This window comes from Belonocnema kinseyi, chromosome 9 (assembly GCF_010883055.1).
Source record: "Belonocnema kinseyi isolate 2016_QV_RU_SX_M_011 chromosome 9, B_treatae_v1, whole genome shotgun sequence".
NCBI classification, from domain to species: domain Eukaryota; kingdom Metazoa; phylum Arthropoda; class Insecta; order Hymenoptera; family Cynipidae; genus Belonocnema; species Belonocnema kinseyi.
Window position 1 is genome coordinate 5,199,922 of NC_046665.1, and position 4,803 is coordinate 5,204,724.

The following is a 4,803-nucleotide window of genomic DNA, read 5'->3' on the forward strand; positions in this document are numbered from 1 at the left end:
AGTTTACAAGAAAGGTATATAAGGTGGACACTAGGGGCAAACTGGAGGACGCCAGGATATATGGTGAGAGAAGAAGCGCAAAGGGATACATTACGTATTAGAGTGGGTAAGAGGGCATGGAAATTTGAGACAAAGCTGAGGGAGGGGAAGGGAGGGAAGTTGACGAGAAAGTGTTTGATGGAGGTAGAAGAGAGGAGAGGAAGGACGATCGGATTAACGAGATGGGAAGAAGAAAGGAGGGAGTTCTTTAATGATAGAGAGATAGAAGACGGGACTGGAGTAAACTATAAAGAATTGGAAAAAAGGGAGAGGGAAAGACAATCAATAGAAAGATGTGGGATGATTGAGGAATCAAAATACAATAAATGGTATAAGATGATAAAAAAGGAAGGTGTGCCAAAGAATTCAGAAAAGGGATAGAGGCAGAAGGTTGGCCAAAATAGCAAGATTTAGATTGGGAAAAGAGGTAAGGGAGGGGACGTATTGGGAAAAAGAAGAGAACAGAAAGTGTAGAATATGTGAATAGGAGGCGGAAAAATGGGAGCATGTATGGGAAGGATGTAGCAGATGAATGGCAGATAAAGGAAGCTGGCAAGAGAATGTGGTTAAAATTCTAGAGGAGGATGGATTAGGAGAAGAATGGATAAAGGAGTAAATAATGGTAAGGTAAAAGTTAAGTAGACTAAGATGCATTTGCGTTTTCATACTCTCTCGCTTTCGTTCGCTCGCTCACTCGTTTGCTCGTAAGTCCTAAATTGCGCTATCGCAAGAAATAGAGATAAGGAACTAGATATAAGACTCTATGTAAATATTTGTAAATAATTGTATATATAGAAAGGATAATATTGCACAAAAATATAGATATAAGCGGGAAGATTGTAAGAAATGGAAGTCATGTAAACACTTAGGGAACACATTATGAATAAAGAAGAACTACACTTTATTTAATTCTTAAATTCACATAAATTTTATTAAAATTTTGAATTTAGTTTTAAGAAATAATTTTTTAAATCTCACTAAAATTCTAAAGTACGAAAAGAATTTTGTTTAAATTTATTTATTACCTAGAAATTTTAGAATAATAATAATAAATAGAATATTTTTAGGATCTCTTTAATTTCAATATAATTATTTAATACAGTATTCACAACATTTTTGGCGTAGAGGCCGTACAGAGCCAGCCGACCGACTCAGCTATAAATCAATTCTTTTCTACCTGTTTACGCAAAATTGCAATTTTTAAGTCCTGCTCAATTAGATTATTTATAAAAAACTCCTTCTGCAGTTTAGCTTTTTCCTCAGCTTCTCTTTTTATTACGTCGACGTATTCTAATTTTGCTTGAATTAGGGGCTCGCCCTCCTCAGAGCGTTTTCTCGTCCAAACGAACCTGCTCCCTTTGTGCAGCAGTATCTGCTAATGCTTGCCCCTGTATGTTGCTGGAATCTGAAGAAGTTCTCCTTGAATATTTGTAATAGTACGAATCTGCAACGCAGGACTTTTCTTCGTCCTCAGAATTGCTGGATTCCAGTGGTACTACACCTCCTGATCGAGGATGTTCAGTGACTGAAAGAAATTCATATGATTATGAAAATGCTTATACAATATTATATCAGGGTGGTCCAAAAATGCATTGAAACCATTTTTCACGCTAGAAGGCAAGACACCCTCCAAAAAGTTTCCATTTTCGGAGAAAGAAAATCCGTAATATTTAGTTTTTTTTTGAAATTCGAATATTAACACATGCCACCGGGCACTTCAAAATTCTATTTAATTAACATGGGGATATTTCGAATTTTCGAAAAATTGAACTCATGTTCCAGGGCTTCTTCCAAACATCTCAAACTTTTTAGTGATTGAAGAGTAGTGTCTACGAAATAAAACCTTACTAATAAATTTTATTTCCAACCCACCCTTGCCCTCCCTGCAGCGCCCCAAATATGACCCAAAAATCAAATAACTACATTTTTACCTTTTACCAATTTCCGTCATCTTTTTCATTCAAATAATTATTAATGGACAATTTGAATATTTATCATTACTTTTAAAACAATTTCTAATTCCTTAAAAAATGTAAATTATTTAAACAATTATTTATTCCTAACAAATGTAAAAAATCATCATATTTTCTGATAGAAATGCAATATTTTGTCATTTTTTGGAGTAGTAAATTTGTCTAAAAACATTATGTAACTATTTCAACAATAATTTATTGTCTATTTTTAACATTTCTAAAAATTAAACCAGAGATGTCCACTTCTTTGAAATTCGTGTCCTATGGTACTTTTTGTTGTATAATTACATAATTTTGATACATTTCTTTTAATGTTTAACAGATATTTATTTGTTTACAAATTTTTTATTTTCTCAAGTAATTATTTTTCGATAGCTAAAAAAATAAAATAAAATAGAACACATACAATTAATTATTATTTTGGAAAAGTAATGATTGAAAAAAATTATATATGATTCCACCGCCTGTCGAAAATAGCACAATTATTAATGAGTAATATACTAGCAAATAAATAATGTTACAATTTTACTTTACCGGGTTTAAAAGTTTCTTGACGTAAATTACTGAAATGATTTCAGGCATTTCGTTTGAGATTAACCTACAAAACTTTCAATTTGTCATTGAGACGATGTTCCGGAGAAATTCCCTTCGCGTTGAAATCTTGGGAAATTTTCTCCAAGGCTTGAGCTTCTTCTTTGGTGGTAACAGCATCTCTTCTTTTATTTTCCATAATATTCTTTTATATTTGAACGATTACTGTAAACATCTGCTTCTCTGGGTTCGTAAAATTTGCCCCACTTTTTCGTTTTCTATCCTACAAATGTCAATCTTGTGGTTAAAAAGGAATAAGTTCGAAAAATCGACTAAAATTTACACATATACGTAAATATCTACACATATTTAATACTTAAGTCAGCTAACTTTTCTGCCATATTCACAAAATATACTTTTTCTCAATATACTCACACAACCTATATTATATTTCACCCGATGATAAACTCTTGTTCATTTATTTAAAAACGATGCGAACAAACAAAAACACGTCGCCCCACATCGTTCGTGTGAAATCGAGGTATATTTTTCGCGCGAATACAAGTTTGAAATCAGCCAATCAAAATCACCGTTACACATGGAACGCGCGACAAGTTAATCATGATTGAAACGCTGATTAAAAAATAATCATGATTGGCTAATCGTGGATTTCATCGCAGTTGGTGGAATCGGCCCTTAATTATAGTTAGGTAAATCCAGTTAAACAGATAAGGATTTCAGACTAACATAATCGTAAACATACTTTTGACTCAACTATGTTAACTTGGTAAACAAAAATTTAGTTTGATTAACTAGAGGTCTTTGGTTAAAAAAGAATATGATAAAGTGCACCACTAACAGAATTAAGAACTAACCACTAACAAAAGAATAGAGAAAGAGGAAGAAGAGAATTATGAGGAAGAGGAGAAGGTGGAGAAGAAGAAGAAGAAGAAGAAGGGTAAATGAGTATAATGTAGTACAACCAAATTATCAAGATCTTGGATTCAATGATAACAAGATTATCCTTTCAGTTAAAAAGATACTTAGGAATATCAGAAGTTTTGAAGTATTAAAAAAGCCTTAAATATCGCTTAAAACTTCAAAAATCGTGTTTAATTTTATCATGAAAAGTAGGCAAATTATATTTGCATCCTACGACGGATGAAGAACTGGCCTCTTCACCAAATTCTTCTTGTACTACCTTCTGCTTCTTAATGTATGGTGTTATTTGATATTTGCCATTCTAAGGAATGTGCTGCACGAGTATTTCTGATGTCTTCTAAAATTATCAAGTCGTGAATAAGTTTTGAGAAAATTGGTAAATGCGAAAGTCAGTTTTTTGGTACAGTTGTAACTTGATTGATTGCTCAGAGATGAAATCAGAGCTTATATATGAAAATAGGAAAAGGAGGTGAAAGACAAGGAGAAGGAAGTTAGAGGTGGAAGAGGAGAAGAGGAAGAACATTGAACATTTTAGAAAAGCTTTAAATAAGTCACTGTCTGAATTTTTTAATGAAAAAATTACTCAAATAAGATAATGAAACGATTTTGCGTTATAATAATAAACGTGATAGGATCCAGAAACTCAAGAAAAATGTCAACGGCGATACACACCATTGGAGAAAGTGGTACGCATTCCTCAGAATGGCAAACATAAAATAAAACCATATATTAAGAAGCAGAAGGTAGTAGAAGAAGAATTTGGTGAAAAGGCCAGTTCTTCATCTGTGACAGCTACCAGTAAAGATGATGTTAATGATGGTGACGAAGAAGAAAAAAATAATGCAGATGACAATGACGGTGAAGATAAAAATGATTCTAAAAGTGACTTCGCCTCTAATTATGTAGTAGAAGCAAAAGAAACAGCAAAAATATTAATTTTCCAGAAAATTGTTGAATTTTCTAACAAAAAAAGATTTTTTAGTGAAAAAAGAAAAAATGAAGTAAAGTATAATTTGAAGGGAAAAATAAATATTTCGAATATATATATATATATATATATAAAATTTCATAAGGACAACCGCAGGATTTCGCCGGCAGCGGGTGCTAATCTGAAAAATTACACCCGCTTCCAGCGAAATCGCGGTAAAATTTCAGCCACAACCACGTCTCACAACCGTGAGATAGGTGGTTACAGTCTGTAAAGAAATCAATACGGCGATCCAGCAAAAGCCTCGTGCACCCTAAGAACACGGAGTGACCCAAGGACAACCGCCTTCTGCAATTTTCCCGCAAGTGTTCTAGCATATTGTTGACACGC

At 33.1% G+C, this 4,803-nt stretch overlaps 1 protein-coding gene and 1 long non-coding RNA gene across 6 annotated transcripts in view; both read right to left on the bottom strand.

The window, feature by feature from the left end:
- LOC117179771 (NSFL1 cofactor p47-like) overlaps positions 1–4,803 on the bottom strand; it is a 201,987-nt gene that overhangs the window by 165,825 nt on the left and 31,359 nt on the right. The window lies entirely within an intron of this gene.
- The window catches only part of LOC117179772, an 11,661-nt gene continuing 7,955 nt past the window's right edge, over positions 1,098–4,803 (bottom strand). The window contains exons 2-3 of the long non-coding RNA XR_004467955.1: positions 2,547–2,826; positions 1,098–1,564 (exon numbers count right to left, since the gene is read on the bottom strand). This is a non-coding gene — a long non-coding RNA (uncharacterized LOC117179772). The remainder of the gene's footprint in view (positions 1,565–2,546; positions 2,827–4,803) is intronic.